The sequence below is a fragment of the Triturus cristatus genome, chromosome 4_2, assembly GCF_964204655.1.
Source record: "Triturus cristatus chromosome 4_2, aTriCri1.1, whole genome shotgun sequence".
NCBI classification, from domain to species: domain Eukaryota; kingdom Metazoa; phylum Chordata; class Amphibia; order Caudata; family Salamandridae; genus Triturus; species Triturus cristatus.
In genome coordinates, this window is record NC_140586.1 from 216,926,275 (window position 1) to 216,949,553 (window position 23,279).

General features: G+C 44.6%; 1 long non-coding RNA gene across 1 annotated transcript in view; it reads left to right on the forward strand.

Annotated features, from left to right (window-relative positions):
- LOC146833431 (uncharacterized) overlaps positions 1-21,845 on the forward strand; it is a 52,321-nt gene extending 30,476 nt beyond the window's left edge. Inside the window, exon 2 of the long non-coding RNA XR_014960236.1 lies at positions 21,356-21,845. This is a non-coding gene — a long non-coding RNA (uncharacterized LOC146833431). The remainder of the gene's footprint in view (positions 1-21,355) is intronic.
- The last annotated feature ends 1,434 nt before the right edge of the window (positions 21,846-23,279 follow it).

Sequence of the window (23,279 nt, forward strand, 5' to 3'; positions counted from 1 at the left end):
TTAAAGTTGAGAAATGTAGATAAAGGAAAGAGTTTATTGATTATTTGGCCCATATCAGCACTGGAGAAGGAATTATTCCAAGGGAGGATTTGGTTAAATCAATACATAATTTACAGTCGCCATCTAATAAAAAATAACTGATGCTAATCTTGGGGATGGCAGAGTACTATAACAAGTTAGTAAAAGGTTTTGCTGAGATGTTTACAAATATGAAAGATTACTTAGGAAGGGTCTGGAATTTGTCTGGGATGATATATGTGAAGCTGAGTGTAAGGAAGTAAAGAAAGACCAAGTTTGCCTCCCAAGTTAAGAAATTTTGATCCCAAGAATAAATTGATTCTTACTACTGATTTAAGCTTAAATGGATTGGGAGCTGTATTGCAGCAAGTTGAAAGAAATTAAGAAAGAACTATCTTGTTTATGTAACGTAGTTTGGGGGGAGCCAAAGTGCAGTACTCTGTTATAGAGAGAAAAGTACTTGCGGTTTACTGGGCCATAAAAAACGTAGAACATTTTTGTGAGTTGGAAAGTTTGAGATAAGGACGGGCCATAAGCCATTGTGTGAGATATTTAAGAAGAAAGGAAGAGATGCTGTCTCAAGAACAATTCCTAAATCTGTGGTAGCTCTCCAAGAATTTGATTTTGAGAAAAAAAATACACACCAGGAGTAGAGAACAACATAGCTGGCACATTGTCAAGACTAGTGTCACCTGATTTAGGTGAGTGATGTGAGAACATGAATAGTGACATTACATTTCATGAGATCGTTTGTGAGATTGGTGTCGCCATTGTCTCAGAAGAAAGTTGGCCTTCAGAAATGGGGACTGATAAGATAATACAAGAAGTTCTGTCACTGTTGAAAGCTGGACGGGGTGCAAGGAGTAAAGAAAGTCAGGAAAGTAAAAATGTCTGGGGATTTAAGGAGGAGTTGTCAAAAAAAAACAAGGAGAGTTGTTCCGAGGCACTAGGCTAATATCTTAAGTACTATTAGGGAATAATTGATATCTCTGGCTCATAGTGGTCATCAAGGAATGTGAAAGACTAAGGAGAGACCTAGATTGTCTTATTGGTGGTTGGGATGGATCTTCATGTGGAGAGAATGTATGCATTTTGCATTGAGTGAGAAGACTATGAAACCGAGAGTGCAACCCATGGAGTTTAGAGACCATACAGCTGGGCCCTGGAATGAAATTGCATTGGACGTTCTTTGTCCAGTACATGGAGAAGGGTGTGAAACTTTTTTAGTAGTCATGATGGAATTGCACTCAAAATGGGCTGAAGTTTTCTTTACTAGAGGTACTGAAACAAGGCATGTGATGGGATTTTTGAAAGACATGTTTAGTTGTGAAGGCATGCCAAAGATATTGCTTGCTGAAATGGAGTACAGTTGGTTTAAAAAGAAATGGAAAGGACCTTGGGGGAGTGTGGCATTAAGCATACAAAGTGTGCATTATATCACCGAGACCAATGGAATGGAGGAGCATTTTAACAGGGTTTAAAGGAGACCATACATATGGCTAAAGACAATGGTTTGGTGTGGGAAGAGGAACTTTGCAAGAGAGTTGAAGAGTACAGAGTTACTCCACACTCTTCCATGGGAAAGATCCCATTCAAGTTATTTAGACGGAGGTAATCGAATATGCTTGTAGCATCAATGTGGGTCAATGATCAGGAAAATACACTGGGAAAGAAGTTTTGTAGATGAAGACTGGAGACTGAGAGAAACAAACAGTGAAAGAATGTAAGAAGGACTAAGATAAAGGAAAGTCTGTTAGGAAGACGGAAGTGAAGGTTGGTGACTGGGTTATGATAAAGAAACCAGTCAGTAAGGAGGGAAGAGTTAAGCTCTCCAGACAGATAAAAGATATAAAGATTTTCACGAATGCAGTTAAAACAGAAGATTCTTGCATATGAAATTTTAAACAGGGTTGTTCTTTTCAAAGGAACGTTATCACACGATAAAGTTTTAGATAATCAAGAATAAAAAGGGGAGAGCAATGATGGAAGCATGGTGAGTAGGTCTCACCGAGATATCAGGGCTTTTATTTGTTTGGAAGATTATGAAAGAAAATCGAGGTCTACTAAATTTGTGTTCCTACATTTACACTTGTATGCTTCACCCACTGCTTTAAGAAGAGTAATGTTGTGTTTTCTCCACTCCTTCTTTGAAATGTATGTATTTATTCTTTTGGTTTATTGTACAATTTGTTTTAAGATGAGTATTTGTGTTTGTAAAAAGGGAAGTGTGTAATATATGGGTTCATGTATATAATAGATGTCGTAGGGATAGTGATTTGGAATGTTGATAGGTCAGCGTGGAATGGAATCTGAGAAGACTGGGAGATGGTTAAAGAGGAGGGGCGGGGCAGTTCGAGTGGCTAGATGGGACCTCTTTTGTTTGTAAATAAACTACGTTCATCTTAACTCTACTGAGCGTGTCTTCACTATTAACTCACCTTGTTGCAGAAAGTTCTTGATTTAAGGCTCAAGCAAGATTTGGGAGGTTCAAGGTAGGACTACTCCACATATGCCAAACACTGAATCAGAGCCGCTACCATAGACGGAGCCCGTAAAACAGATAGTGAGGCCAATGACGGCAAAATAACAGAGGCTGATGCCGAAGCTACATTATAAGTATTGCTGGGGTCAACCAACAATAGGAAAGAAGCAGCAAACAGAGTCATTATTGGAGGACTTACAGGCACCTTAGTGCCCAAAGGCACGAGAGGGAGGCAGAGAAGGATGAAGCATAGTCAGCAAAGCCTGGGTGAAAGCCACCACCACAGCGGGGCCAGCATCAAGGGCTAGAAAAGCTTGGAGTCAAGCCAACCGCTCCAAATGTAGAGATGGAATTGAGCTTGGCACCGATGTTGTACTCATGTCCACCAAAGAAGGACATGGCTCTGAAAATGATGGCGAGGTTGAAATTGGGGAATGGATCAGCCATCCAAAAGACCTGTCATGTGACCGACATTGGCATGAAGGTGAATCCTCCACATGGTAAATCCTGAACTTGGAATCAGAAGATTTCCTCGAAAGCAGGGTTGCCAGTCCCTACTGATCCTTGGTGTAGGATCTGAACAGGCTCCAATGCTAAAGCTCAGTGCAGCCTCCAGATGTGTAAGAAGTTCCCACTATGTCCCTGTCAAATGCCAAAATCGAACCGTCACAATTGGCAACGGGCATGGTGGCAGATGAGTTCAAAGTCCATGGACAGGCAACATGGTAATTTGAAGAAGCACCTCTGTAATGTCAGGAGAGGAGGGACACTGAAACCAAGGAGCGGGGAGAATAACCGGAGCCCACCTACCTCTGCACAAGAGTATTGCCGCCTCAGCACCTTTGCTGCGAGTCTCCCCCCCGTCGCTACTCCTCATCGCGGCTGTGTGCGAGGGGAGACCACAGCCCCCAGGACCCATTGCGGCCGCTGACGCGGCCAACGCGCCCGGAGGCGCTTCAAAATCTCGCGGCTCCCTTGGGGGAGCGGGACACTGAAACCAAGGAGCGGGGAGAATAACCGGAGCCCACCTACCTCCGCACAAGAGTATTGCCGCCTCAGCACCTTTGCTGCGAGTCTCCCCCCCCCGTCGCTACTCCTCATCGCGGCTGTGTGCGAGGGGAGACCACAGCCCCCAGGACCCATTGCGGCCGCCGACGCGGCCAACGCGCCCGGAGGCGCTTCAAAATCTCGCGGCTCCCTTGGGGGAGCGGGACACTGAAACCAAGGAGCGGGGAGAATAACCGGAGCCCACCTACCTCCGCACAAGAGTATTGCCGCCTCAGCACCTTTGCTGCGAGTCTCCCCCCCCGTCGCTACTCCTCATTGGGGCTGTGTGCGAGGGGAGACCACAGCCCCCAGGACCCATTGTGGCCGCCGACGCGGCCAACGCGCCCGGAGACGCTTCAAAATCTCGCGGCTCCCTACGCGTCGCGGGACGCGCGCGGGCGGCGCCGGGAGAAGCCCGGGACAAGGGCGGGACCGTCTGTGGCCGTCCGGGGCCGGAAGAGGCCGGGCTGGGCATCCCCTCTACGCTCGACGTAATAAACAAGGTACTGTGCCTAGTGGTATCTGTTAGATACTATCATGGTGAAAAAGAAGCCCACAGGAAGTAAATCAAAAGGGGTGGTAGGGGCAACCCTGGACTCATATTTGGTTAGAGCTGCTAGTGTTCTGACTTAGGAAATAGAAAGAACGGAAAGGCGTTTGTCGATGGGAGTGGGGAATAAGACTTCTTCCCTCATCCACGTCAATCCCAACACCCCAGCCTCAAACACGCAGCAGCAATCACCAGGCATCCCCAGGGACCTAATTGATCAGGCAGAGCACATGCCGTCTCCACCATTTACCATCGAGAATTGTGCGTCCACCCCCTCAACTCATGCCCAAGAGCCCCTGGTCGTAGAGGTCTCCCCTTCCCCCCAGTCCCAATGCAGACAAGACGTACAAGAGCAGGGGGCTTGGCTACAGTTGGGCGACTAAAGAAACCGACTGTGGGACGTTCTGCTAAAATAGGCTTGGGTCCCCAGCCTCAAGTGGAGGTTTTACCTAACAAACTCTGGGCAGCAATTAAGAAAAAATTGGATGGTATATTGGCCCCCATTACTGAGAGACTGACATCAATTGAGGCCAGATTTTCTTCATTGGAAACGAAGCTTAATGCCATGCCAACAACTACGCAACATTCTACTCTGGAGTTGTTGGTAGCAAGAAATCATGACCAACCTCAGTGCTCTGTGCCTGTGTTAACGAAGGAAGCTCCCTTGAATGTTGCTCATCTGCCCCCCACAGTGGTGGCAAGCTCTTCCACTCACATCCTGTTTCCTACATCAACCATGCCTACCCAAAATCCTCAGATCGATAATGTCTGTAACGACAAACCTCCACCCATTGTCCCTACCCCTACTATGAATGTGAATAAAACCCATACTGGGAGTGGCCTCCCGTTTGTTAGAGAGGCCATCCCTTTGGTTCTCGTCCTTGCCAACGTTCCCCATCTAAGGCCAGGCCAAGTAGAGTCAACAACTGCGTTGATGGACAAAGCTTTGCATTGGCTTAGCAGGAATATGATCTTTGGAGGAGTGGGTGGTCAACAACAACTGGCAAGAGAAATTATAATGGCCAGACGTGTTCCATGGCTTGGAAATAATGCGAAGAAATTTGGCGGAGACTGTGTTGTTATAAACTTTGCTAATATGTATGTTCTACCCAATGTTCTTGTTAATTTACTGCCACCTCAGAAAAGGAATTCTGATATAATTCCACTCACATTGGAATTCTTTATTGGTAAACACAGTTCCTTAAGACACAATGTGATGCCATTACTATCTAATGACCCATATTTAGCTACTGATAGGAGAGCACTTCTAAGTTACTCTAGTGATCTTAGGCTAGAAAATAGATTTAATGCCTTGACCGATCTGGAGGAATGCGACTGACATAGGGGGTGTGATATATATTTTGCTCAATTGTATCCCCAAGTAAACATATTGATTAGTGACAAATCCTCGGATGAAATAATTGCCTATACCAGCACCCGAGTTGTCACATGCACCCCCACGAATAACCATCAAATAGGGGTATCTGCTCGTAATAGTCCACCTGAACAAGTGATCCCCTCAGACAACACAGTTATTAATTCCTTGGTAAGTGAAAGGTGTAGGTCCCCAAGAAATATTTTCAATAGTGGTTGTAAAATAGCCATGATATCATGGAATATAGCAGGTATTGCCCAGAAAATGTTGTCTCCTTATTGGGGCAATTTTATTGACAAATACGATATTTGCCTATTTCAAGAGTCATGGGCTGTTGATCCTGTGTACAGGGATGGATATCTTAATTTCTATATACCTGCGGAAAAAAACCCTAAAGGGCGTCCTGTAGGTGGCCTTGTGGCATGGGTTCGGCAAAACCTAGACTACAGCGTAGTAATGTTAAAATCCTCTGATAAAGATATCTTAGTGTTGAAATTCAGTAGGGCTAATGAGAGTACCCTTGCTATCTTCAATGTGTATGCTAGGGGTCAGAGGGGAGGACTTAGCTCAGAGACTGTAACATCTCTGGACTTACAACTAGAAAATCTTCCCAATCACATTATTCCAATTGTAGCAGGGGATTTTAACACTACATTTGAACCATTGGGTAACGAGGTACAGGAGCTTTCAACAGAACAAGACCTTAGATGGGGAATCCCGAGGCTTGATCTACCCCCTGTTAAAAAATGGTCAAATGCTGCAATCCAGCTTAAGGCGTTGTGTCTCGAAAGAGGTCTTAGGGCTGCAAATGGGCGCACCAGATCAGATCTGAAAGGAGAAATTACTTTTGATAATGGGCGCTCCACTAGCCGTATCGACTATATACTAATTGATCTTAGGATATGGCATAGGCTTGATGACATGAAGGTAACATGGCGGCTCGAAAGTGATCACAACCCTCTATGTATTGATTTGTGGGCAACTTCTAGGAAGGGAGAAGCGACCCATCCTGAGGGAACTATTACCTTGGATTTAGTGATCGCAAATGATAAACGCCATGTAAAATGGAACAAAATAGCTGAACATCCAGAAAAGTTGGAAGCTCTTAAAGCTGAAGTAGTTAAGAGTACCAACTTCCTAATGTCAAAAGTCAATAGTGATGATTTTCCACAAATTGTGTTAGAAGCCCATACCAGTCTATTTGATAACTTGAAAACCTACTTTCTAAAGGATGTTAAGCCAGGAAGACAGGCTTTGAAAACCCATGACGCTACCTGGTTTAATACCACATGTAGAGTGGCTCGCCAGCAGCTAAGTAAAGCTCTTAGATCAAGAGACCGATCGGGGGTTAGGAGCGCAAGGGATCACTATAGGGATGTGCAAAAAAAAGCTAAAAAAGACTGGGACGAATCATGGTGGCAGGACTTAAGAAGTGCCTGTGCAGCAAAGGATTCGAGAATTTTCTGGAGCATTGTCAATTGGGATAGGGGTGGGCGTCCGGAGCCCCCCCAGAATAATGTTCCCCAGGCACTATGGGTTGAATTTTTTGGACCTCAGTATGCTGGTAGAGCATCCAGTGAAGAGGTTCTACCATCACATTATGAAAAATTCTATTCTAGTACAGTGTTTTCTATCAAGGATGTTGAGATAGCACTCGACTGTGTGGCAAAGGGAAGAGCTCCAGGTATGGACGGAATCCCGGCCGATATATTTTTAAGCGATAAGCCAACTTGGTGTCAGTATATAGCCCTTCTTGCTAATGCAGTGGCTAATGGAGCTTTAGTGCCCCCATCTTGGAAAGGTGCCGAGATAATTCCCGTTTTTAAGAAAGGAGACAAATCCCTCCCCAGTAATTACAGGCCTATAAGCCTCATCTACTCAATACAAAAGGTTATAGGTCGTTTAGCTCTAGGAAAAGTACAGACCTGGGTGGAGGAAGCTAACATTTTGTCTCCACTTCAAGCGGGGTTTCGTTCCTGTACCAGTACTATAGATCAAATTTTTCGATTTATAACTATTTACTGGAGGAACGTGCTCCTGAATGAGGGGTCACTCTACGCTGTTTTTGTAGATCTCAAATCAGCGTTTGATTTGGTCCCTCGGAGGAAATTGTGGGGTGTGCTCGGTGACCTGGGAATGGCCCCGGAACTGTTAACCCTTCTCGTCCGCTTACATGAGGGCAACTTTGCAAAAGTTAGGTGGGGGGCACAGGGGGAGGTTACCGATTCCTTCCCTGTTGGGCGGGGTGTCCGACAGGGTTGCGTGTTGGCTCCTACCCTGTTCTCCTTGTACATCAACGGGGTAGTTGAGTATCTTTCGGCGGCCCCCACCGATGCTCCCCTCCTGGCTGGCAATCGTGTCACTGTCCTCATGTTTGCGGACGATACTCTGCTCATCTCCAGGACTCCGAGTGGCCTCCAGAAGACCATTAATGCATTCGCAGAATTCTGTACTTTAAGAGGGCTAGAAATAAATACCTCAAAAACCAAGTTTATGGCTTTTAATCAGCATAAATCTTTTAGAGGCAGTATTTTATTAAATAATGAGCCCTTAGAACAGGTGAGCGCGTTTACATACCTGGGTATTTCTCTTCAAAAAGATATGGGCTGGAAGCACCATTTGGATCTCACAGCTCTAAAACTGCACCAGCATATAGGGTGCTTAACTAAGAAATATAAATCCTCTTTTACCAAACCAGTCACTCCTGCACTAGAAATTTATAACGCTAAAGCAGTGAGCTCGGCCCTCTATGGAGCTGAGCTCTGGGGATTTAATGATATAAAACAACTAGCAAGACTAGAAAATAAATTCTTACGTAATCTTGTAAGTGTCCCACAAAGTACTCCTACGATCCCTCTTCATTTAGATCTTGGGAGGAAAAATATAGTGGACCTAGCAAAGCTTCGACCACTCCTCTACTGGAGGCGTCTATGGGTCACTCCAGAACTTGTGCAATACACTCTGGGCTTTAAGGATGTGATCCTACGTGACTGCTTCCACAGAATAGGTTGGCTAAAAGAGATTAGATCCCTACTTATTAAATTGGATTTGGAGACACTTTGGCTTAACCCCGAGACGGCAGTCTTCCCATCAAAGGTGCAACTGAAGCAGAAATACTGGGAAATGGTTTATACATCTATAGGTCACATCAGCATCCCAACTAGCCTAACAGGTCGCTTTCTGGATTTTAAATCCTGGCCAGTGTGTGAGGCCTATTGGGATTTGATTGAGAGGCCCATTGATCGAAAACTTTACTTTCAGTTCAGGATAGGTAGCTTGCCTATCAAGACCTATACCTGCAAATGGGCCCCTAGAAATGATGATAAATGCCATTGCTGTTTGACACTGACAGAATCCATCCCCCATGTTTTTTTTGTCTGTCCGCTATATGCGGCCCCATGGCGGAGATGGCTGAGGCCGATCTGTAGCCTGTTGGGTGTTCGGAGATGTGCTGTTGCACTGAGAATTTTGGGCTCTGACTGTAGGCCTAGCATAGCTATAGCAGTTGCCAAATTCTTGGGCTGGTTTTGGATTATACGCACTCGCACTTTAAGTATAAATATTGCTGCTATCTCCTCTTAAGATTATTTCTTATCCAGGGCTTCTTCACCTGCTGCCTGTTTTCTTTTAATTGTTCTTAAAAATTTTTAGATATCTGACAGTATATGGAATTTAATTCTTTTTTTACTTTGTATTGTATTATGTGTTATTTATTGTGCGATATGTGTTGTATTGTTGTGCTTTTATGACTAACTGTCGAAATAAAGCTTTTGAATTGAATTGGTAGGAGTGGCATATATGGCAACCGTACTTTTCCTTTCATTACATTGTTCCAAAAGTGCTGCAAAGCAATCTATTTTCAGAAGAATTTGGAACAGGGAACTCCAGATCCTCATCAAATGGCACAGAAAAATCAGACCTGAGTGGCTCCATATACAGTTCCATTAGGCCATGTAAGGGGTGCACCAATGTTGAGTGGGAGGCATGATGCCACCTACTGGTGAAGGAAAGCTATTACAACTTTTCTGGAATCAGTGTGAAGCCTGGGGAGATTCATGAGGAGATGAATCTGTAGGTAAAAATATCCATCAGAAATGAAGAAGTGGAAAAATTATTCTGACGGTCTGAGAAAGACCATTTTAGGTATGCCACCTCTGTGTGGGTATATCAAACTCACAGGGGTGATGGGAGGAATGTTAGTAGTAAGTAAAATTAAATGTGTCAGCCTTGGGGTAGCATTAGAATACATTGTTCTTTTTCCCACTATGCCACCTCAGTTTGGATCCATCCACATTCAAACCAGTCTTGACCGTGCTCCAGTAGGACCAGTCCAGCCCGAACTTCCAGGCCAGGTGCTCCCTGATTAAGAACACAAGCAACCCAAGACTGGTTTTGCCCTGATTGGGACTTGTCAGTCGGTGTAGCTTGGTTCCAGTGGTACAGTGAGCACGGTAAAAGCTCTGGGCATATCCTTGCCACTAAGGGTGGTACATCAAATAAACAAAAGGTGGTGGAAGGAATGCTTGAAAAAAGTCCAGCAATTGAGAATTGCTCCGGGTAGCACTGCAACTCATCGTTCTGTTGCCCACAATGCCACCTAAATTTGGACTCAGCCAGATGCAAATCAGTCTTGACCCTGCTGCAATCTGGATAGTCCAGCTCGAACTGCAGGGCCTGGTCCTCCCTGAACTTGAACACAAGCACCAAAGACCAGTTTTGCCCTGATTGTGGCTCATCAGTCAGTGTAGCTTGGTTCTAGTGGCACAGTGAGCACGGAACCTACGTCTGGGCATACACATTGAAACAACTCTGCTTATAGTCAGAAGGACGGTTTACTATGAGTTTACCTCACTGCATGAATTTAACTCCCTGCATCCTGGTCTTAGACAAACAGCCTTTTTAAAAACAACTATGCATGAAAAAACACCATGTCATAAATCATATATGAAGATGATCAGAGTGTAATGTGCTGTTCATGTCATATTCAGGGGATAAAGCAAAACCAAAGGGGATGATGGACGGAGTGTTGAACATTGCAAGCACTCACCCCCAGTCAACTGATCTGGGTTTAATCCATCATCATTCTTTAGCTCACTCCGCCACCCGAGTTCAGACATGGCCATATGCAAATCAGTCTGACCCTGTGCCTCATGGGTATAGTCCAGCCCGAACTACCAAGCCATGTCTTCCCTGGACCAGAGACAAGCATGCTGTGACCGGTTTCTGGCTAATCAGCCATCATCAGCCAGGCTAGCTTGAATCCAGTGGCAAAGTGAGAAAGGGACCCACGTCTGGGCATACCCTGCCAACTTAGGGCAAACAAAGCAAAACCAAAGGGGATGATGGACGGAGTGTTGAACATTGCAAGCACTCACCCCCAGTCAACTGATCTGGGTTTAATCCATCATCATTCTTTAGCTCACTCCGCCACCTCAGTTCAGACATGGCCATATGCAAAGCAGTCTGACCCTGTGCCTCATGGGAACAGTCCAGCCCGAACTGCCAAGCGAAACCTGGCCTGGCAGTTTGGGCTGGACTGTTCCCATGAGGCTCAGGGTCAAGACTAATTTGCATATGGCCAGGTCTAAACTGGGGTGGCATGGTGAGCAAAAGAATGATGGATTTAACCCAGATCTCTCGACTGGGGGTGAATGTTTTGATTTGTTCTGCATTCCGTCCATCAATTGTGTGTCTTTTGCTTTCTCGCCCTAAGTGCACCGAGTATGCCCAGACGTGGGTCCTGGGCTCACTGTGCCACTGGAATCAAGCTATCCTGGCTGAAGAGGGGTGAAACCCCGAAACCGGTCCTAGGATGCTTGTTTCCGGTCCAGGGGGGACCGGGCTTGGCAGTTCGGGCTGGACTTTTCCCATGAGCCACAAGGTCAAGACTGATTTGCATATGGCCAGGTCTAAACTGGGGTGGCATGGTGAGCAAAATAATGATGGATTTAACCCAGATCTCTTGACTGGGGTGAATGTTTTGATTTGTTCTGCATTCCGTCCATCAATTGTGTGTCTTTTGCTTTCTCGCCCTAAGTGCGCCAGGTATGCCCAGACGTGTGTCCTGGGCTCACTGTGCCACTGGAATCAAGCTATCCTGGCTGAAGAGGGGTGAGACCCCGAAACCGGTCCTAGGATGCTTGTTTCCGGTCCAGGGAGGACCTGGCTTGGCAGTTCGGGCTGGACTGTCCCCATGAGGCACAGGGTCAAGACTGATTTGCATATGGCCAGGTCTAAACTGGGGTGGCATGGTGAGCAAAAGAATGATGGATTTAACCCAGATCTCTTGACTGGGGGTGAATGTTTTGATTTGTTCTGCATTCCATCCATCAATTGTGTGTCTTTTATATTCAGGGGATAGACATCATAAACCCCTCAAGGCTTCGCCTCTCATACGTCATGGCCACTCTCTACACTTAACAATGGTAAGGAATATAGTATGTTACACTCAGAGCATCTGCATATATACTCTATACCACTGAATAACAGGACGTATCAACACAACATTACATAAAAGCACATATCCAAATAAAGAAATGATAGTGTATCAATAAATTCATCCATAGTGCGAAATTTGACGGTGATATGTAATGGCACCAATTATGTCATTAATGTCATTTGTGATGTAATTTGTCACATCGTGTGAGAGGTCACGAGCAATGCATTTGTGGGGGCAGTTATGGTTTGTACAGTAGGGGGGCCTCTAAATCATTTCAATAGTGTCTAAGACATTAAAGTAAAAAGTGGAGGATTGAATGTGCTATCAGAACTGTTAGATTGGCTACCTATATTTTCGAATATGACTTTGAACCTGAATGGCCAAGCCTTTCTTTGCAGTTTCCAAACTACAATGCCGGTTTGAGAACCACAGAATCCCTTATTAGTCAAAGACAAATGAGATTTTTCACTGTGGCGCCATTACATAGCTCTCAAATTGGGAGAACTATGTTTGAGCACATTGTGGGAGAAAGGTGAATCTACGTCAAGAGGGGCGGTGGACTCACCCAGAAAGGCAAAATACTATAAAAGCAAGAAAGAAGGCTAAGTAAAATGGTTCCAAGTTCAGGGGCCCACTAGACTCTGACCAATAGCTTAGAACATCTTTGTAATCAATAAGTGGTTCAGGAACCTTTAAAAAAAACTATTTGCAAACCATCACGTATGGGTTTGTGATGAATACTTTGAAAAGTTTTTTTTTTTTAAAGTTACACCCTTGAGGGTGCCAAAAAACAGATAGAAAGACAGATTAAAGTGAGATGCAAAACTATATCCTAGAAAAATATCTGCAGTTCACTGAGCAAGCATACACCGAAGTATGTGTTGAGTTATGACGACTAAAAATCTCTAAAACAGGACAGTTATGGTGAAGGTCACCCCCATACCATTGCCGCAGCCACTTTCAGTTCTCTAAGCACAAAGTGGAGATTTCCATCACCACACCTGACCAATTTCAACAGATTTTAGTTTTAGTTTTATACCTTACGTACTAGATATTAGGAAGAGAATAAAATATGTGGGGAAAACATAGTTACGTGCAGCAGAAAGGAATCTCTCCTGACATAGTAGATAGCCACCTCAATCCCTTTATGAAGAGTCACCCTAGAATCAGGACACACTGACCCTGTGGTATGCAAATGTTTGTGGAAATTTTAATTTTGTGCCTGCTACTGGCACAAGATCCCAGGACAGAGGGTTGTGTGGTCTGCAGGTGATCCCAGGGGTCATGGAGGGTGACCAGACTCTCCTTTCTACTGCATGTAATTACTGATATTTACCTATGTTTTATTCACCATAACACTGAGGTTGTTTGAAATTAGTACATTTCTCAAAGTCCTTTTTCCTGCCACAATAAATTGTGATATTGAATGATCTTATAGCTTCAGAGTTGGTAAAATAATTGGAAAACTGACACATGGTCCGTGGAGTTTAACTTCCTTTCTGAAGTATTTAATTTTTCTCATGAATATTTCAACCCTATCAGCGTTATCACTGTTAGCTTAGTTCTAGTGCTTACACTCAAGCTCTTTTGCAGGAAATTTGGTTTACGCCTCCATCCACTGAATCCGTCTGAAAATATGGGTTGGCTGTTGATAATGGTGTAGGCCTCAATTAAATATTTACTAATCAGCATTAATATTTGTTGCATTAGTGGCAATAGGTTTTCCTGCAGTAAAAAAACACATGAACATGTTAAATCAATCTTGTGTTGAAATAAGGCTGCTGGTACCCTGTTCCAGCATACCTTACCGGTCGGCACAGACAAAAGATGCTGTAAAACACACCTTGCTGTGCGGAGCTGCCAGGATTGAGATAGATTTGAACGAAGAGAAATGCAGTGTTTGCAAACAGGAAAGTGTTGAAGAGAGGAGGGGAGGGATGAGCGAGCCACTGAAGTACCTTAGGAGTTTTAATGTAATGGAGGAGCGTGAGGAGAGGAATGAGAGACACATTCTATTACCCTAGGGGTATAAATGAAGGTGGAGAAGATACAGGAGACATTATAACACCCTAGAGGCATAAATGAAGGCGGGGTGATAAGAGAGAGACATTCTAACACCCTAGGGGTATAAATGAAAGAGGGGTGATAAGAGAGAGACATTCGAACAACCTAGGGGCATAAATGAAGGTGGAGGAGATACCAGAGAGACATTCTAACACCCTAGAGGAATAAATGAAGGAGGGATGATAGAGAGAGACATTTTAACACCCTAGGGGTATAAATGAAGGCGGGTTGATACAAGAGAGCCATTCGAACACACTAGGGGGATACATGAAGGACGGGGTGATACGAGATAGACATTCTAACACCTTAGGGGTATAACTGAAGGTGGGGGTGAAACGAGAGAGACATTCCAACACCCTAGGGGTGTAAATGAAGGAAGGGTGATACGATATAGGCATTCTAACATCCTACAGGTATAAATGAAGGTAGGGGTGATACAAGAGAGACATTCTAACACCCTAGGGGTATAAACGAAGGTGGGCGTGATAAAAGAGAGACTTTATAATACCCTAGGGGTATAAATGAAGGTGGGGATGATACGAGAGAGACATTCTAACACCCTAGGGGTATAAACGAAGGTGGGTGTGATACAAGAGAGACATTCTAACACCCTAGGGTTATAAATGAAGAAGGGGTGATACGAGAGAGACATTCTAACACCCTAAGGGTATAAATTAAAGAGGGGGTGATACGAGAGGGAGACATTCTAACACTCTAGGGGTATACATGAAGGAGAGACATTCCAACACTCTAGGGGTATAAATAATGGAGGAGGTGATACGAGAGAGACATTCCAACACCCTAGGGGTATACAAGAAGGAGGGGGTGACACGAGAGAGACATTCTAACCCCGTAGGGGTATAAATGAAGGAGAGGGTGACACAAGTGAGACATTCTAACATCCTAGGGGTATAAATGAAAGAGTGGGTGATACGAGAAGGACATTCTAACTCTCTAGGGGTATACATGAAAGAGGGAGTGATACGAGAGAGACATTCTAACACTCTAGGGGTATAAATGATGGAGGAGGTGATACGAGAGAGACATTCTAACACCCTAGGGGTATACAAGAAGGAGGGGTGATACGAGAGAGACATTCTAACCCCGTAGGGGTATAAATGAAGGTGGGGGTGATACGATAGAGACAGTCTAACATCCTAGGGGTATAAATGAAGGCAGGGTGCTACGAGAGAGACATTCTAACACACTAGCGGTATAAATGAAGGAGAGGGTGATACGAGAGAGACATTCTAACACCCTAGGGGTATAAATGACAGTGGAGGAGATACGAGAGACATTCTAATACCCCCGAGGTATAAATGAAGGTGGGGGTCATACGAGAGAGACATTCTAGCACTTTAGGGGTATATATGAAGGAGGGGTGATACGAGAGAGACATTCTAACACCCTAGGGGCATAAATGAAGGCGGGTTGATATGAGAGAGCCAGTCTAACACACTAGGGGTATAAATAAAGGACAGGGTGATACGAGAGAGACACTCTAAAACCCTAGGGGTATAACTGAAGGCGGGGGTGAAACGAGAGAGACATTCCACCACCCTAGGGGTGTAAATGACGGAAGGGTGATACGAGATAGGCATTCTAACATCCGAGAGGTATAAACGAAGGTGGGGTGATACGAGAGAGACATTCTAACACCCTAGTGGTATAAATGACAGTGGACGAGATACGAGAGAGACATTCTAACACCCTAGAGGTATAAATGAAGGTGGGGTGATACGAGAGAGACATTCTAACACACTAGGGGTATAAATGAAGGCGGATGTGATACAAGAGAGACATTCTAATACCCTAGGGGTATAAATGAAGGTAGGGGTGATGCAAGAGAGACATTCTAACACCCTAAGGGTATAACTGAAGGTGGGGGTGATACGAGAGAGAGGTTTGAACACCCTAGGGGTATGAATGAAGGAAGGGTGAAGCGAGATAGGCATTCTAACACCCTGGGAGTATAAATGAAGGAGAGGGTGATATGAGAGAGACATTCTAACACCCTAGGGATATTAATGAAGGTGGGTGTGATACAAGAAAGACATTCTAACGCTCTAGGGGTATACATCAAGGAGGGGGTGATACGAGAGACACATTCCAACACTCTAGGGGTATAAATGATGGAGGGGGTGATACGAGAGAGACATTCTAACACCATAGGGGTATAAATGAAGGTGGGGGTAATACGAGAGAGACAGTCTAACACCCTAGGGGTATAAATGAAGGCGGGGTGATACGAGAGAGACATTATAACACATTAGGGGTATAAATGAAGGAGAGGGTGATACGAGAGAGACATTCTAACACACTAGGGGTATAAATGAAGGGGAGGGTGACACGAGAGAGACAGTCTAACACCCTAGTGGTATAAATGAAGGCTGGGTGATACGAGAGAGACATTCTAACACCCTAAGGGTATAAATGAAAGAGTGGGTGATACGAGAGGGACATTCTAACACTCTAGGTGTATACTTGAAGGAGGGAGTGATACGAGAGAGACAGTCTAACACTCTAGGGGTATAAATGATGGGTGAGGTGATACGAGAGAGACATTCTAACACCCTAGGGGTATAAATGAAGACTGGGTGATACGAGAGAGACATTCTAACACCCTAGGGGTATAAATGAAGGAGGGGTGATACGATAGAGACATTCCAACACTCTAGGGGTATAAATGATGGTGGAGGAGATACGATAGAGACATTCTAACACCATAGGGGTATAAATTAAGACAGGGTGATACGAGAAAGACATTTTAACACCCTAGGGGTATAAATGAAGGAGGGGGTGACACAAGAGACATTCTAACACCCTAGGGGAATAAATGAAGGTGGGGGTGATACAAGAGAGACATTTTAACGCCCTAGGAATATAAATGAAGGAGGGTGTGATAAGAGAGAGCATTCTAACACCCTAGGGGTATAACTAAAGGAGGAGGGGTGTTAGGAGAGATACGGTTCAATACATCTTGGGTGAAAATTCAGTGGCAGAGAAATCATGATAAGAACGAAAGAGTCCGGCTCTGGCTGGACACCTCAACCCTGACCTGCAGCAGCCCTTGCTGTTCCAGTACAGTGACCCTCTCACAGCTATGCCAGTGCACTCTGTCCTGCCCGGGGCACCATGCTACTTCAGTACTCAGGACTACACACCACTTGTCCGTGCACCTCAATCCTATCCTACAGCCCTTCTGCTGTTCTAGAACTGAGACCCGCATCTAGCTCTGTAGATGTACCTCAATTTGGACCTGTAGCACCTCCAGGAATCCCAATACTGGGGCTCACACGTAGAAGTGCCTGTGCACTTCAATTCTGCCCTGCAACACTCCCTTCTACTTTTGAACTGGGGCGCACACGGTCCTCTACCATACACCTCAATATTGACCTGCAGCACCCCCTGCTGTCCCATTACAATGACTTTCTCACAGCTTTGCCAGTGTACCTCAGTCCTAATATGGAGTGCATCCGCCTGTCCCAGGGCAACGACTCTCACTCAGCTTTGCCAGTGCACTCCAGCCCTTCCTTGCTGCACCCTGCTACTTCTGTACTCAGGCCTATAAACCGCTTGGACAGAGCGCCTCAACACTTCCCTGCTGCACCTTGCTGCACCCCTTTACTTCAGTACTCAGGCCTATAAACCGCTTGGACAGAGCGCCTCAACACTTCCCTGCTGCACCTTGCTGCACCCCTTTACTTCAGTACTCAGGCCTATAAACCGCTTGACTGGTGAGCCTCAACCCTTCCCTGCTGCACCCTTCTACTTCTGTACTCAGGCCTATAAACTGCTGGGCAAGTGCACCTCAACCCTTCCCTGCTGCACCCTGCTACTTCAGTACTCAGGCCTATAACCTGCTTGGCCAGTGCACCTCAACCCTTCCCTGCTGCACCCTGTTATTTCAGTACTCAGGCCCATAAACCGTTTGACCGGTGCACAGCAACCCTTCCCTGCTACACCCTGCTACTTCAGTACTCAGGCGGGTCTATGAACTGCTCGACCGGTGCACCTCAACCCTTCCCTGCTACACCCTGATACTTCAGTACTCAGACGGGCCTATGAACTGCTTGACCGGTGCACCTCAACCCTTCCCTCCTGCACCCTGCTACTTCAGTACTCAGGCCTATAAACTGCTTGGCCAGTGCACCTCAACCCTTCCCTGCTGCACCCTGCTACTTCAGTACTCAGGCCTAAAAACTGCTTGGACAGTGCACCTCAACCCTTCCCTGCTGCACCCTGTTATTTCAGTACTCAGGCCCATAAACCGTTTGACCGGTGCGCCGCAACCCTTCCCTGCTACACCCTGCTACTTCAGTACTCAGGCGGGCCTATGAACTGCTTGACCGGTGCGCCTCAACCTTTCCCTACTCGACCCTTCTACTTCAGTACTCAGGCCTATAAACTGCTTGGCCAGTGCGCCTCAATCCTAACCTGCCCCCCTCCTTCTATTCTAAACTTAGGCCCACATGCAGCTCTGTCACTGCATCTGATTTATTGTACCTGCAGCGTTTTCAGTACTGGCGCCCGCTCACAGCTCTTACAATCTGCCCTAACCCCGCTCTGCAGCACCCCTTGCTACCCCACCCCTAAATATATGTGTGTGTGTGTGTGTGTGAATATATATATATATGCGGATTTCCTGTGGAAAATAGGTCCTAACTATAACTATCTACTGGCGACCGCCAGTAGATAATATATATATATATGTATATTCACTAAAAAACCATAGGTTTCACACATGTTATAGTTAGGTGGACATTTCACTCGTAAAAAACCAATGAAATTCCCCTGTTATAGTTAGGTCAGATAACTATAACTCGCGCGCCCGCAATCCAGTGCTCATGACGTCACATATTTCATCACTCATGACATGGTCAGTGGCATCACTCATGACATCACTGATGACATCATCCTTGTGATAGAGTGGCGGTCGCGCGAGTTATAGTTATCTGACCTAACTATAACGGGGGAATTTCATTGGTTTTTTACGAGTGAAATGTCCACCTAACTATAACATGTGTGAAACCTATGGTTTTTTAAGTGAATTTGCAAGGATTTTTAAATGCTAATTCCTAACTATAACGTGCGTGAAACCTATGGTTTTTTAAGAGAATTTGTACGTTTTTTTAAATGCAAATTTTTTGTAAATTTTTTTTTTTATTGTTTTTCAACGTGCGCGCACCGTGCGCGCACCCCGCGATTTAAACAAATAAAATGTTTTTTCACCCTTCGGGGTCCTTTAGGGACACCCTGACAAAGGCTAGGGGGTCAGGAACTCTCTACCCTGCCCCCTTTTCACGTTCGCCACCTCTCTTTTTCACTCTCGCACCCACAACAAACAAAATGGCGGCCGACACTTCCTGATTTCGACCGATTCGAACGTTGACTGACATGTAACCACCAATCAGAACTACGCTCGCGCACGGTGCGCGCACGGTGCGCGGCTATAGATATGTATGTGTTTTTAAATGTAATTTTCTCAGGAACTACTGAACAGATTGACTCCATATATGTAAAAGGCACTTCCCTGACCTGAGGACTACCTTTCTGCCAAATTTCAAGTAATTCTGTTCAGCCGTTCGGGCTGTACCTTCGACTAAAGGTCCTATGGGAAAATGCATGGGGAAAACGCGTTTTAGGACCCCCCTTTTTTCTCGGCCCCCGCTTGACGAATCACCCTGAGACTTTCAGGGTAGGAGCTGTGCGGAGCACCCCATTAGTTTTGAAAATTTTGCAAGGATTCGTCAACCGGCGCCAAAGCTATTCAAAATAGAATTTTCAGATTTCCTATGGAAACACGGTTCTAACTATAACTATCTACTGGCGACCGCCAGTAGAATATATATATATATATATATATATATATATATATATTCACTGAAAAAACCATAGGTTTCACACATGTTATAGTTAGCGGAAATTTTACTGATAAAAAAACCAGTGAAATTCCCCCGTTATAGTTAGTGCAGGCAACTATAACTCACGCGACCGCAATCCTCTGCTGATGCTAATACTGTATTTAGACACTTATTTGCCCATGTCTTCTTCCATACATTTTTAGCTATACATATATTACAAATATTTTTTTTTCATAAAGACACATATGTCATCAGCAGAAGATTGCGGTCGCGTGAGTTATAGTTGCCTGCACTAACTATAACGGGGGAATTTCACTGGTTTTTTATCAGTAAAATTTCCGCTAACTATAACATGTGTGAAACCTATGGTTTTTTCAGTGAATTTGCAAGGTTTTTTAAATGCTAATTCCTAACTATAACGTGTGTGAAACCTATGGTTTTTTCAGTGAATTTGTACGGTTTTTTAAATGCTAAGTTACTTTACGCCATTCGTGGCGTGCGCGCCCACTTAACGCAGTTCGTTCCGTGCGCGCACGGTGCGCTTCGTGCACCGTGCGCGCACAGTAAGCACGCGGTGCGCTTCGCGCACCGCGCGCCCACTTTACGCAGTTAGTGCCGTGCACGCACGGTGGGCACGCGGTGCGCTACGCGCACCGCGTGCCCACGTTACGCTAGATGGGCCATGTACGCACGATGCGCTTCGCGCACCGTGCGCACATGGAGGACATATGATGCACTTCGTTTTGAAAGGTAATATTTTAATTTTTCGTAATTTTTATAAGCCATGCACAAATGGTGCCCTTCGGGCACCATTTGCACACGGGGTGGAGAGAGTGTGGATAATTTTTTCTTTTATTATTTTTGTTTAAAATATTGTGGTTTTTCACACCTCTAATAAGCACTGCACATTTGGTGGCCTGCGGCCACCAAAAGCACAGGGAGTGGGGAGAGTGTGGATAGTGTTTTTTTTATTACATTTTTTACCGTACGCGTACGGTAAGCGTAATCGGCGAAATTAGCGAAAAAATAAAAATTCAATTTTTGGCCTTGGGGGGGTCTTTGGGGACCATGCAATAAGTACTATATAGGCAGTACTATCCATCCCGCGAAAAAAAGAGTACTTGAACATTTAAGGGCTATCACTAAGAATGATAAACAATACCCCATAGCTAGACATTTTAAAGCAGTACACCAACAAAACACTAGCCTACTCTCATTCTGTGTCCTTGACACAGTTCCTCTAAGAGAGAGGGGCGGCAACAGAGTTCTCGAACTGAGACGATTAGAATCAAAGATGATAATTGAATATCAGACGACACAACCTCAGGGACATAATATTGACGAGGAACTGGCAGTACATTTGGGATAGTCTGAAGTACGAACTATGCCATTGATTGCTCTTAAAAATTATAATTAATGGATTAGCCTCTTGACTACGTTTCTATTTGAAGTGATTTTATAAACAACTGTATAATTCTTTGAAAATTTATGACAGTATTTATATGTATTTTTACAGATCTCTTTCCATTATATGAACAATGATCAGTTATATCGGAGGAACAGAAAGTGAAGAAGAAATTGGACTCACATCCATGGTACACTAGCAATATGGATACGCTGGTTAAAAAATTGTCTTAAATTGGTAGAATAAATAATGTTAGTTCAGCAATCAGGCCCACTTGGGCTATACAGAATTCTGGTCAATCTGAATAACGTTGATTATCTAGCCATTTGAAAACATACTAATATCTAAATGTATCCTTAAATGAAAAAGGAGATAAAAACTGTACCCTGGGTTTCGCTACTCAGACAATCTAGAGCTGCGCTTATTAGATTGCTCTCCAGAGAGATAGAGAACATTAAAGTTTTCCTCCGTTCAGTTTTATAAAAAAATGAAAAAAACGAAAAAAACGAAAGAAAACAATGCAAAATATAAAAAGTCGACGTTGATGATCTTTTGGTTGTAAAGTAAATATACTAGCGATTAAATACATTAGATAAGATAATGAGAACGTTTGACAAACTTCACATAAATATTTTACATACATTAGTAAGCACTTGTCACGAAAAAGAAAAGTCTGTTTTCACTGTTTGTTAAAAACTACATGTCATGTGACTATGGTATTTAAACTGTTATTTCACGCTGCCTCGATACTCGTGAGCAAGGAAAAGTTTGTTTCCGAAACGCGTTGAGTGGTTTGCCTTATTAAATTTCGCCTTGAAGCAATTGGGAGCCGTGAATCGTTGTATTTCTTGTGGATTATATCAACGAAATGTTTGGATTTGAAGGGTTTCGCTAACCCGTCACGGCCTGCCGTCGAAAAGTGGCTCGAGCTGAAGCGACTTTGTGGTGTGTGGATATATATATATATATATATATATATATATATATATATGTGTGTGTGTATATATGTGTGTGTGTGTGTGTGTGTGTGTGAGTGCGTGCACGTGTGAGTTGTGTGTTTACCTTTCTAGACTGTAGTGCAGGGGCCTTGCGCTGTGCGGCGTCTCCCCTTGTTGGCACACAACCTCAGCGGCGTTACAGCCCCACCAAGGGAAGGAGCCAGCAGGCGGCTCTGTCAAAAGACTATCATTGGCGCAGTGGGCTGGCTGTTTCCTTGCTGGAGTGTACTATCAGGCTGCGGTAAGTGCTGTGATTTCTCGGAGGTGTAATTACCTCCCAAGGAGCGACTGGTGAGCCTCGCGAATGCCCACGAGGAGACACTTAAAAAAAGACAAACTTTCTCCTCGCAAGGAGCTTCAGCCCTCCAATTAAGGCTTGGGTAGAGTTAAATAGGCTTACTGGAGATTTTCCCCACGGGCCCGTGCCTCTGAGGAACGAGTATGGCAGCAGCAGGGTTAGCCTGGCTCAGCCTGGCCTCTCTGCCAGCCGCCTTTCTCCACGTCATTAAAGCGCCATGCTTCCAGGCCTTGCTTTTGTGTTACAAGACATTGGTTTCGGGTGTATTAGCCCAATTGTTTGAATGGAAGCAAACTAACACAGACAAACACCCATAATGCATTGGGTGGTCAATTGAAAACATTGATAACATGGATCACGGTGGCAACCCTGCTTTTCTCTTTCTAGGGCTGATAGAGGGAGTACCACAGAGGTGGGTAAAGATATAATGAAGAGTAAAAACAGCCACAAGCTGCGCTCTATGATTTTGTGTTCACACACTCTGGAGGTGCGAAGGCACATCCTTCGACCACGGTTGTTAACCCACAACATAAGGAGGTGCCAGGGCTTTAAGTGGGATGAAAAAACTAATTAAGGGCGTGGCTTAAAACACATGTGCTAAAAATCTGTGCTTAGCTTAGTGTGCCGCCCGACTTGTATTTAGCTGTTTCTCTCATTGCATCGAGATATATGATACAACAAGTAACATCATACCTGCAACAAGTCAGGACTATTGGCTTTGTCAATGGTTGTTAGTTGC